Below are 12,935 nucleotides of genomic sequence, written 5' to 3'. Positions count from 1 at the left end.
CCCAACCTCAGGTGATCTGCCTGCCTCAGCCTCCCAAAGTGCTGGGATTACAGGCATGAGCCACCGCACCCAGCCCCTTTATTTCTATTATGAATAGTTGTTTTGCTAGACTTTTCATCATTTGACCTAGCAGTGAAACTTATAAATTGTTAGTTTGATTTTTAAATTTCCTTAATATTTTGAAATGTAATGCTGATGCAGATTATTGCTGTGTACCAAGCTTTAAATATTACTCATGAAAAGAAATGAAAATAGCACTAAATTTGGACACTGAAGTTGCGCTCATGCAGAATCACAAGGGCACATATTTATGATGTGCTAATAAATAAATAGTTTTGCAGAAAAGTTGTGAAAACGACAAGGCATAATCTGAGAGGTGACAGTTGAGATATCCCATCTATCAATTCTTTTTCCCTTTAATCATAGCTTTTTAGTATGTTGTGTTTTTCCTGTCACCATTATGTTTATTGAAGGGAAAACTTTCTGTGACATTAGTAAACAGATTCTAGCGAGTGAACAGATTAAATCTTCAATTTGTGATGTAAAATTTGAGTGCCTGAAAGGAGAGGCAAATATGAAAATACTGGGAAACCAGGACTTTTCACACATGGTGATAAATCCATCCATCCAATACTTCGAGACACCATCCACATAGCTAATTATTATGTAAAACGAAACCATGAAAAGAACTGATGCTTCTCCATGACAGTAGATGCCCCAGGGGAACAGAATTCCCATCCTGGTTTCCCCTATTTGCAGCCTCCACACTTCAGAGGAACTAGCAAGTTACAATTGGCACTTGAAAAAGTGTTACAAAACACTGACAAGTATTAGGGAAACGTTGATTAATGTAAACAGCCTGCCTCAAGGAATGATACCTTTCTTAAGAAAACCAGTTTTCAATTCGCATTTGTATGTGCAGGTAAATGCAGTGAGTGTTTGAAGAGAAGTGATTTTTGCCTTTGCTGGAGAGAAGAGAGGATTATCATATTTACATCTTAACTTTCTGAAAATTTGAAAAAAGAATTGACAGACTGAAAGTCAATAGGCCCAAAAAATGAAGGAAATTCTGACATATGCTACAACATGGATGAACCTTGAGGACGTTATGCTAAGTTAAATAAGCCCGTCACCAAAAAACAAATGCCAAATGCTGCCACTTACATGAGGGGCCTACAGTAGCACGTTCTTGGAGGCAACAGTAGAATGGTGGTTGCCCAAGGCTGGGAGTAGGGGGTAAAGGAGAGTTCTTATTTAATGGTTATGGAGCTTCAGCTTTGCAGGGTGAAACAGTTCTGTGGATGGATGGCAGTGATGGTTGCACAACAACATAAATGCACTCGGTGGCACCGAACTGTATGCTTGAAAATGGGTAAGATGGCCAGGTGCAGTGGCTCACACCTGTAATCCAGCACTTTGGGAGGCCGAGGCAGGTGGATCACTTGAGACCAGGAGGTGGAGACCAGCCTGGCCAACATGGCGAAGACCCGTCTCTACAAAAAAACGCAAAAATTAGCTGGGCATGGTCCCAGCTACACGGGAAGGCTGAGATGGGAGAATCGCTCAAGCCCAGGAGGCAGAGGTTGCAGTGAGCCCAGATTGCACTGCTGCACTCCAGCCTGAATGATAAAATGAGATTCTGTCTTTAAAAAAAAAAATTAATAAGATGGTAAATTAGGCTGGGTGCAGTGGCTCCTACTTTGGGAGGCCGAGGTGGGTGGATCACAAGGTCAGGAGTTGTATACCAGCCTGGCCAACATAGCGAAACCCTGTCTCTACTAAGAATACAAATATTAGCCGGGCATGGTGGCACGTGCCTGTAGTCTCAGCTACTCAGGAGGCTGAGGCAGGAGAATGGCTTGAACCCAGGGGACAGAGGTTGCAGTGAGCTGATATCGCGCCATTGCTCTCCAGCCTGGGCAACAAAAGCAAAACTCCATCTCAAAAAAACAACAAAAAAAAGTGAGATGGTAAATTTTATGTTATCTATATTTTACCACAATCTAAAAAAAAAAAAAAAAAAAAAAAAAAAAGTCAATGGGATTCCTTTTTCTCATGTACCAGTTTTGTTTTAATTTGGATTCTCATCCTATTCATTTTCTATTTATTTATTTATTTTTGAGATGTAGCCTAGCTCTGTCACCCAGACTGTGCAGTGGCGCCATCTCGGCTCACTGCAACCTCTGCCTCCTGGGTTTAAGCAATTCTCCTGTCTCAGCCTCCTGAGTAGCTGGGATTACAGGCCCATGCCACCATGCCCGGCTAATTTTTGTAGTTTTAGTAGAGACGGGATTTCACCATGTTTGCCAAGCTGGTCTCGAACCGCAGACAAGTGATCCACCCAACTCGGCCTCCCAAAGTGCTGGGATTACAGGCACGAGCCACCACGCCTGGCCTGCATGACATTTTTAAAAGATTTGTTTTGTTTTGTTTTGTTTTTGTAGAGATTGGGTTTCTCTAAATTGCCCAGGCTGATCTGAAACTCCTGGCTTCAAGTGGTCCTCCTGCCTCAGCTTCCCAAAGTGCTAGGTTTACAGCATGAGCTATCATGCCCAGCCCCTAGCCTATAATTTTTTATTAGGGACTGACTATGTGCCAGATGCTGTTCTAAGTAGTTTACATGTTAATATGACCTAATTTACTGTACACATCATTTCTGTTAGGTAGGCACTGTTATCATCCCTATTTCACTGAAAAGGAATCTGGGGCCCAGTACTTTCCTAGAGTCCCAAGCAGGAGAGCTGGGTGTCCCATCCTGGTGCTCTAGAGAGCTCACTAGCAGCCAGTAGCCACAGCTGACTTCTTAGCTATTCTTCCAGTGCCATTTCTTCCTCTGTTCTCACATTCCCCATGGATCTACTGATAGAAAAATGTATATATGTACTTTCCCCACAAGCTTGGTAGGATTTCTCTTGGTACTTTTGAGGTGAAGTTGATACTTTAAAAATTCATATTCCTGCAAATAGAACTAACAGCTGCCTCAGGGCTCTAGAACTGTGTCTGCCAGTGGAAAAACATGGCCACCTTCAGTTGTGTGCTTTCTGGCAACACCCAATTCATGCCCTAAATTTCAGTTCCACAAAGAAAGGAAGGCTGATTTACAACTTTGTAAATGCTACAATTAAGGGGGGGTGGGGGGAGAGCAGAAGATTATCTGTCATCTATCTATGTATCTATTTATCTATCTATCTAAAGTTCTGCAATTAAAATGGTTTGAGATGATCTTGGTAATAGTAGACATGTAGTCTGAGTACTAGTGTCACATTTGGAAACATTTGGTCTGCTGAATGTCAATGGATGTGTTTCTAGCCTGCAATGCCCTCTTGAAATCAATAGCTTTAAAGATCTTTAACCATGAACTGTAGTAAGAAGTAAATTTTAGGCTGGCCGTGGTGGCTTACTCCTGTAATCCCAACACTTGGGGAGGCCGAGGCAGGCAGATCACCTGAGGTCAGGAGTTCAAGACCAGCCTGGCCAACATGGTGAAACCCTGTCTCTACAAAAAATACAAAAACTAGCCAGGCATGATGGCGGGTGCCTGTAATCCCAGCTACTACGGAGGCTGAGGCAGGAAAATTGCTTGAACTGGGGAGGCGGGGGTTGCAGTGAGCCGAGATCACACCATTGCACTCCAGCCTGGGCGACAGAGCAAGACTCAGTCTCAGAAAAAAAATAAGTACATTTTAAACATCTCAAATGAACCTTGTGCACATATACACACAAATACAGGTTACAACACACAATTTTAAAACATTCCTTTAAATTACGCTATAGGATTTTTCAATTTGATTATTAACCCTCTAGCTTGGAAAGCTATTGTCCTCAAAACCAGGTTCTCATGGAAAATGGCAACATAGTCTGCTCAATAATGTCAGAACAGATTTTTCTTTCCTTTATCCCTTTTGCAATGAGAAGTCGTAATCCCTGCCTTTGGTGAAGTTACCCTTAAATTCCAAATCAATAGGATTCAAAGCTCTTCAGAGAATTTCTGAGTAACTCTGTAGTCGCTCCCTTCCCTGCTGGCTCTTTTCTGCCTTGAGGCCCCCACCTGCACCCCCAATCTCAGCACCCCTCTCCTGTCTGCCACATCTCATGGCATCTCTCAGCTGCCTCCGTGCCTATCTACTCACCCCAAGCCTAGAGTGGTCCAAAAAAAGAGAACCAGGCTCGGAGACAGAGGGTCCTGAAAAGGAATTCCTCCCTACCCCTTACTAGATTGACCTTGGGCAAACAACTGCTGCTCTCTGGGCCTCAGTTTCCTCACTTATAAAATAAGGATAATAACACAGTCTCTCAAGGTGGTTTCTTGGACTGAAAGAGGAGAAGTGAGATACGGTAGTAAAGTAATTAACACAGTGTTTAACTTTGTGAACATTATTCCCTTTCCTTTTTTTGCCTGAGGCATGTTGAAGGCCCTGTCTGAGGTCAGCAGGTGCTGGGAAAATAACACCCTTACTAGAGATGCATCCTGGACAATCACAGGGCAGCATGGACTCCAAAAATAATGTTCTGTGAAACTTTAGTCCAATCACGGCCCAAAACTCCAGGGTCCAAGAAAGACATCATCATGGTATTTCTCGGGGGCAGGATAAATGGATCTCAGGGAAAGGCAGGAGCCAATGACCTTGAATACCCTCCCACCCCCTATCCATTCATAGACTGTTTCATACTCATGAAAAAACAGCACTAGAGGCTGGGCACGGTAGCTCATGCCTATAATCCCAGTACTTTGAGAGGCCGAGGTGGGTGGATCACTTGAGGTGAGGAGTTGGAGACCAGCCTGGCCAACAGGTGAAACCCCGCCTCTACTAAAAATACAAAAATTAGCTGAATGTGGTGGCGCATGCCTATAGTCCCAGCTACTTAGGAGGCTGAGGCCAGAGAACTGCTTGAACCCATGAGGTGGAGGTTGCAGTGAGCCAAGATCGCGCCACTGTACTCCAGCCAGGGCGACAAAGCCAAGACCTTGTCTCAAAAAAGAAAAGAAAAAAAGAAAGAAAGAAACTAGAAATGCAAACTTTCAAACTTTGGGTGAGAGGGCTAGGAAAACAAAGAATGAACAGTATACATCAGCTATTTTTGGTGGCTACTGCCCTGAGTTGCCCATTTACATAATATAATAAGAACGAAATGGTGCTAATCTGAGAGGTTAATGGAATCAGATCTCACATATGCTCTCCTTGAATGTCATGCCATCTCACCCAATGAATATTAAGTTGTATGTTAGAAAGAGCTTGAGAAACACATATAGAAATTAGGAAGTGAATTAGATACCAGCTGGATTCTTTTTAGGAATATGATCTGGTCTAGTATTCGTTTTGAACTGGGAACTTTCCATTTTTCCTCCTGGAGATTTTCCTTTCACATCATCAATTTTATTAGTGATGGTTGAGGTCTCTCAAATCTGTGAATAAGGTTTAGTGAGAATTGATGAGCCCTGGTTAAATAAGAATTCTAATGGCTATGGGTTGCCACTATGTGGTAGAAGTCAAACTCAATTATCTTTTTTTTTTTTTTAGACGAAGTCTCTCTCTGTCACCTTGGCTGGAGTGCAGTGGAGGGATCTCAGCTCACTCCAGCCTCCGCCTCCCAATTCAAGCGATTCTCTTGCCTCAGCCTCTCAAGTACTTGGGATTACAGGCATGCACCACCACATCCGGCTAATTTTTATATTTTTAGTAGAGATGGGTTTTCACCATGTTGGCCAGGCTGGTCTTGAACTCCTGGCCTCGAGTGATCCACCTCCTCAGCCTCCCAAAGTGCTGGGATTGTAGGTGTGAGCCACCACGCCTGGCCTAATCCAATTATCTTTTAATTCAACAATTCTCTGTCTGGGAGACTCCCTAGAACCTCTTCTATGTGTCTTTTTTCATTTGAAATCTTTCCTTTCAAATCAGGCCTACTTTAGAAAGACCAAAAAAAAAAAAAATATATATATATATATATATATATATATATAAAAATACAAAACCTTCATTTGTGAAAAATGAAAGAAAAGGAGAAGGGATTTTTCTCTCTAGATTTAGCTTTTTTCAGTAAGGAAATATTGGACCATCAGGTAATCAATCTTGGCTACACAGTTCAAGCAAAAAACAAAACAAACAAAACCATCGTTTGCTTAGCATTGCTGTATCCCTAGACAAATTCTACCAGCTTTTACATTGCTATTCCTCTCCTTCCCCATTGCAGCCGTTTAAGAAAAGTTCTACTTGGGAAGACAGAACAAAGCCTATCTTTATGCTCTAAGCAGTGCCTAGCTCTCAGAGTTGGAGGAGGGAAGAGAAAGGAATAATGAACAAGGGAGAGGAGAAGGTGGTATTTAGTTTCTTCTTAAATTTCACTTACTAAGAATTCCCTCAGTGTCAAATGGGGAGGCATCTTTAGGATTTACAGTTTGTTAAATGTTATCCAATGTTTTCAGATACATTCTTTGGAATACTTTCCTCTTTTTTCAATATGCATATTCACATACTAATACATTAGCAGACATTAGGAACAGCATGGACTGGAAGGTCCATGATTGTACCAGGCTAGAACTAGGAAACTTTATTTATTTATTTATTTTATTTATTTTTATTTTTATTTTTATTTGAGACGGAGTCTCGCTCTGTCACCAGGCTGGAGTGCAGTGGCGTGATCTCAGCTCACTGCAACCTCCACCTCCTGGGTTTAAGCAATTCTCCTGCCTGAGCCTCCTGAGTAGCTGGGATTACAGGCATGCACCACCATGCCCAGCCAATTTTTGTATTTTTAGTAGAGATGTCATTTCACCATGTTGGCCAGGATGGTCTCTATCTCTTGACCTTGTGATCTTCCCGCCTTGGCCTCCCAAAGTGCTGGGATTACAGACATGAACCACCACACCCAGCCTACTTTTTAAATACATATACAGGGTCTTGCTCTGTCACCCAGACTGGAGTGCAGTGGCACAGTCATAGCTCACTGCAGCCTCGACCTCCTGGGTTCAAGCGATCCTCCCACTTCAGCCTCCCAAGTAGCAGGACCACAGCTGTGTACCACCAGGCCTGACTAATTTTTGTATTTTTTTTTTTTTTTTTTTAACAGAGTCTCACTCTGTAGCACAGGCCTGAGTGCAGTGGTACCATCTTGGCTCACTGCAACCTCCACCTCCAGGGTTCAAGCAATTCTCTTGCCTCAGCCTCCTGAGTAGCTGGGACTACGGGCATATGCCACCACGCCTGGCTAATTTTTGTATTTTTAGTAGAGACGGGGTTTCACTATGTTGGCCAGGCTGGTCTTGAACTCCTGACCTTGTGATCTGCCCGCCTCAGCCTCCCAAAGTGCTGGGATTACAAGCATGAGCCACCGCGCCCGGCTTAATTTTTGTATTTTTTGTAGAGACGGGGTTTCATCATGTTGCCGAGGCTGGTCTCAAACTCCTGAGCTCAAGCAATCCACCTGCCTTGGCCTCTCAAAATGCTGAGATTACAGGTGTGAGCCACCGTACCCGGCCTAATTTTTAAACTTTTTGGAGAGATGAAGTCTCACCATATTGCTCATGTTGGTCTTGAACTTCTGGGCTCAAGTGATCCTCGTCTTCAGCTTCCCAAAGTGGTGAGATTACCGATATGAGCCACTGCACCAGCCCTAGGAAGCTCTTTCATAAGGAGGGAATATTCTCTTCCCCATCATCCTTTTGGGTTGAAGATAGCAGCCAGGATGGTATTAGGGAAAGTTAGGAAGGTAGTGATGGTGGTGGTGGTGGCAGGTGGAAGGGATTAATGTTGAGAATTGTTATTTGCATTGCAGAAAGAGCCTGATGTTTTCCTTTTGTGAATACTATTATACTCATTTCTTGAAAAATATTCCGAAAGGATACTGCCTAGTTCTACAATCTCGACAGATAATTAATAAGAATCCCAAGTTGGAATTAGTTTCACTGAGTGTAGCTCGGAGGTCTGTATAGAAAAAAACAGTTCTTTCACAGGTAAAAGGAACGCTAGGGATGCAGCCTCTTAAGTTGGCTTTGGGACCCAGAAAAGTGCAAATAGTTTGCAGTTGGCCAGTGGCTAGATGGCTTCCAGCAAGCCTTTAAAATAAATAGAATAAATAGGCCATACCATCCTAAATGTGCCCGATCTCATCATAAAATAAATAGAATTTCTTTGGTGAAGCGTTTTCTCCCCAAAAGCTATGACAACTCTTTTAGGGGCTAATGACCTTCTCATCAAAGTCCAGCTGTACACCTCTCATGGTCCTCCTAGAATTCAAACTCCTGGGCTGTTGGTCGTTAGTTGGTGTACATTGTCTCATCCCTTACTCATCAAGATTTAGCTGCCCCATATCCACTTTCAAGGATGGGCATGTGTGTGTTAATGGAAGTTAAAGTTTTCAAGCATAATCTGTTTGAGGTAACAAGTTATCAGCCAGTATTTATTTAGATCTACCAAAAAATACAGTTCTCTTCTAGGTATTGAGGACATAAGGAACTATTTATATAAATGTTACTTCTTCTGTCAAAACATACAGGATAGCCGGAAATTCAAAACTCATATTTTAAATTATGAGTAATAGTAAAAGACTATCACAGAATATATGCTACGGGTCAAATAAGGGTTAGCTTCAGAGAGCCCTGGATGAACTGGTGGGGCCATGTGACTTGAAATGGTGTCATGAGTGTCACTGAGTCTTGACGCTGTGCTCCTGGAAGAGCACAACCTGATGAAGACTAATTTTACTGGTGGAAAATGGCTGTCCTATCTATGCAGTCTAAAATAGAAACCACGGATACATCATCACGAAACATAATCTGGCTGCTGTGCTAGGCCTAAGCAACTGTTTCTGAACTTTTCCAATAATACTTGTTTTCTACGTATTAATTCTTTCCAAACACGTATTAGCACTAAAGGTATAAAAACCTATGGCATGAAAATTTAAATTTAAAATTTCTATTTGTTAACCTAATTTGGGCCCGGTGAGGTGGCTCACACTTGTAATCCCAACATTTTGGGAGGCTGAGGCTGGAGGATCACTTGAGGCCAGGAGTTCAAGACCAGCCTGGGCAATAATAGAGTGAGACACTCGTCTCTACAAAAAGAAAAAGAAAAAAAATTAGCTGAGAGTTTGGTGGCACACGCCTATATTTCTAGCTACTTGGGAGGCTAACCCAGGAAGACGGCTTGAGCCCAGAAGTTCGAGGTTGCAGACAAAGTGAGACCCTGTCTCTAAAATTACAGTATAAATAAATAAATAGAATAAGAAGAGGTCAATCAGAAGATATTAGGATCTCTATGACACAGGAGCACTAGAAAAGCCTGGGAAGGAAACTCACTCTCTCTTGAGCTCACAGACAGTAGAAGCCACATAGTATTAGCACATTTTAGATAAGTACAAGATTTGTCAAGTCAAACAATATATGGTCTGGTTCTTACCTAGCATCTTTTTCTTCACTTCTAGTTCTTAAAGATGTTGAAACAGGCTCGGTGCGGTAGCTCACGCCGGTAACCCCAGCACTTTAGGAGGCCAAGGTGGGTAGACCACAAGGTCGGGAAGTCAAGACCAGCTTAGCCAAGATGGTGAAACCCCGTTTCTAATAAAACAAAAATTAGCTGGGCGTGGTGGTGGCCACCTGTGATCCCAGCTAATCAGGAGGCTGAGGCAGAGAATTGTTTGAACCCTGGAGGTGGAGGTTGCGGTGAGCCAAGATCGCGCCACTGCACTCCAGCCTGGGCAACAGAGCTAGACTTCTTCTCAAAAAAAAAAAAAAGATATTGAAACAGCTTGAAGCAAGACCTGTTCTTTCTAGGGCTCTCAGTCTCTTTTGGAGTTAGTTTCGGTGGGCTTTACCACCAAAAGGGAGAGGTAAACATGGCTGGAGGGTATGCCTGGCTGTAGATTTGGGAGAGGGAATTTCTTCTCCTGCACATCTAAAATGGTTCTAGGAGAGCCCGCTTTGCCGTCATTCTTCTGTCCCCTTTGTACCTTCCTCTCGACTACTCCCTCACCACCCTGCATTCCCCTCAGTATACTAACCTGGGCCACAGTTATCAGCGTGTGTCATTACTGTTCATTAAAGTTCAGAAACCACATTCCATTTTATTCTTTTTTTTTTTTTTTTTGAGACGGAGTCTCGCTCTGTCGCCCAGGCTGGAGTGCAGTGGCCGGATCTCGGCTCACTGCAAGCTCCGCCTCCCGGGTTCATGCCATTCTCCTGCCTCAGCCTCCCGAGTAGCTGGGACTACAGGCGCCCGCCACCTCGCCCGGCTAGTTTTTTTGTAGTTTTTAGTAGAGACGGGGTTTCACCGGGTTAGCCAGGATGGTCTCGATCTCCTGACCTCGTGATCCGCCCGTCTTGGCCTCCCAAAGTGCTGGGATTACAGGCGTGAGCCACCGCGCCCGGCCTCCATTTTATTCTTTCTTACCTCCTGCCACCCCAAAGGATCAGGCTAGCCTTCCTTGTACATTCTGATGCTGCTTAGACTCAGGAAAGAAACAGAAGTGGAATGCCCTGCTCAGGAGTTCCGGCCTTGGCCATGTCTTCCCCTAAAAATCAACCAGAGTTGGCCGGGTGCAGTGGCTCATGCCTGTAATCCCAGCAGTTAGGGAGGCCGAGGTGGGCGTATCACTAGGTCAGAAGTTCGAGACCAGCCTGGCCAACATGGTGAAACCCTGTTTCTACTAAAAATACAAAAATTAGCCAGGCGTGGTGGTGGGCGCCTGTAATCTCAGTTACTCAGGAGACTGAGGGAGGAGAATCACTTGAAACCGGAAGGCAGAGGTTGCCGTAAGCCTAGATCAGGCCACTGCACTCTAGCCTGGGTGACAGTGTGAGACTCCATCTCAACACACACACACACACACACACACACACACACACACACACAAAATTAACCAGAGCTGCACTAATTTGGGGAGGAGGTAGAAGTCGAGCTGTTTATGCACTTACCCAGCTAGTTCTTTATTCCCCCTCTGGCTCTAGTTCAGAATGTGTCTCTTCAGGAAAGATCCCCAGAGGACCAGATAGGGGAATGACAGGAGCTGTGCATCAGAACTGTTCTCTGAAGCTCTCACAGTTGAGGACACTGTCAGCCAATGCTACTGCTTTAATATTAGCGACTGACACTAACAGGCGAAGGAGAGGCAAAGGAATACAGTCCCAACAGAGCCCAGCAGTGGACTGGCTGTACCTTTGTCAATATTGAATTAAGAGCCATAAAATATTTCACCTTTCCTAATTTAATAATCCCACTGTTGGAACTGCATCCTGAGAAAACAGTTCAAATTAAGACAAGAGAATTCTAATGATACCTAGTGCCAATATCTTAGTATCTGAATGTCATTACCCATGAGAATGTACCCAGAGCTCCCTGAAGACATGGCTGATTCAGATCTGGGGCAAGGAAACGTCATGGTGTGTGTCAGAAAGAAAAATGATACTTAGAGGAGGAAGAGTTTTGGGTAGAGAGGTGTTGAATTCTGTTTTGGATTGAGCTGTAGGTACCAGGGGGATGTACAGCTGGAGATGATCCGTGGGTACTATACAGATATGGATGTGGATGTATACCTATGTATCGAATCAGATAATCAATGTTGAAAATTTTCTTGTGCCACCTTGCAGAAGAATTCTCTCTGATGCTTGGTGAAAATGCAGATTTATGGGTCCCACCTCAGAGGATGAGGCAACTGCATTTTACTTTATTTTATTTTATTTTTTGAGACAGAGTCTCACACTCTCCTCCAGGCTGGAGTGCAGTGGTGCGATCTCTGCTCACTACAAGCTCCGCCTCCCGGGTTCACACCATTCTCCCACCTCAGCCTCCCGAGTAGCTGGGACTACAGGCATGTACCACCACACCCGGTTAGTTTTTCTATTTTTCATAGACACAGGATTTTGCTCTGTTGCCCAAGCTGGTCTCGAACTCCTGGGCTCAAGTGATCCTCCTGTCTCAGCCTCCCAGAGTGTTGGTTTTACAGGTGTAAGCCACCATGCCTGGCCCTATCTATTTATTTTTAATGTTTAAAATTTTTAATTTTTAATATTTGAGATGGGGTCTTGCTATGTTGCCCAGGCTGGTCTTGAACTCTGGGCTTCAAGCCGTCCTCTCACCTTAGCCTCCCAAAGTGTTGGATTACAGGCTTGAGCCACCATACCCAGCCAGTAGAGAATTTTGTAAGCTTAAAAGCAAAGGAAGAAAACAACGCATTTCTGGATTTGACTACATGAATGTTAAATACTTTGGCATATCAAAAACACCATGAAAAAAATTAAAATGAAAAATTAGAGGGAAATCCTACAGCATATATGAGCAAGTAAAGTAGTATCATTAATACATGAAGTTTTTATAATCCATGCAAAAAACTACCGCTATTTCAGTAAAAAAAAAATGTGCAAACACATGAATACGCAATTCCCAAAGAAAAAACAATTTTCTCTCTATATATATAGAACATGAATATGAAATACTTATTAAAACAAAAATGGAATGTCATTTTTAGCTCCTCAAATTGGCAAATACTTGTACGAAAAAGTATGGCTCAGGGAATCAAGGAAATAAGCAAAATCATTCACTGTTAGTCGAAGTGAATTTCATATCACTTTTCTTTCATTGTTGAGACAGGTTCTCACTCCTAGGCTGGAGTGTACTCCCAGGCTGGGATCTTGGCTCACTGCAGCCTGTACCTCCCTGGGCCCAGGTGATTCTCCCAACTCAGCCTCCATAGCTAAGACTACAGGTGTGCACCACCACACCCAGCTAATTTTTTGTATTTTTAGTAGAGGTGGGGTTTCCCCATGTTGCCCAGCTGGTCTCGAACTCCTGGGTTCCAGCGATTCGCCAGCCTTGGCCTCCCAAAGTGCTGGGATTACAGGCATGAGTCACAGTACCTGGCCTAGTATCACTGTTCTGAAAGGCATGTGTAAGTAATACCAAAAATTTTAAAACATTCCTACCCTTTGAAAGCAATTCTGCTTCTGG

At 43.5% G+C, this 12,935-nt stretch overlaps 1 long non-coding RNA gene across 5 annotated transcripts in view; it reads left to right on the top strand.

Annotated features, from left to right (window-relative positions):
- LOC103878451 overlaps nt 1-12,935 on the top strand; it is a 76,848-nt gene that overhangs the window by 8,742 nt on the left and 55,171 nt on the right. The window lies entirely within an intron of this gene.

This window comes from Papio anubis, chromosome 13 (assembly GCF_008728515.1).
Source record: "Papio anubis isolate 15944 chromosome 13, Panubis1.0, whole genome shotgun sequence".
Lineage (NCBI taxonomy): Eukaryota > Metazoa > Chordata > Mammalia > Primates > Cercopithecidae > Papio > Papio anubis.
This window is presented reverse-complemented; position numbering and strand designations above follow the sequence as displayed.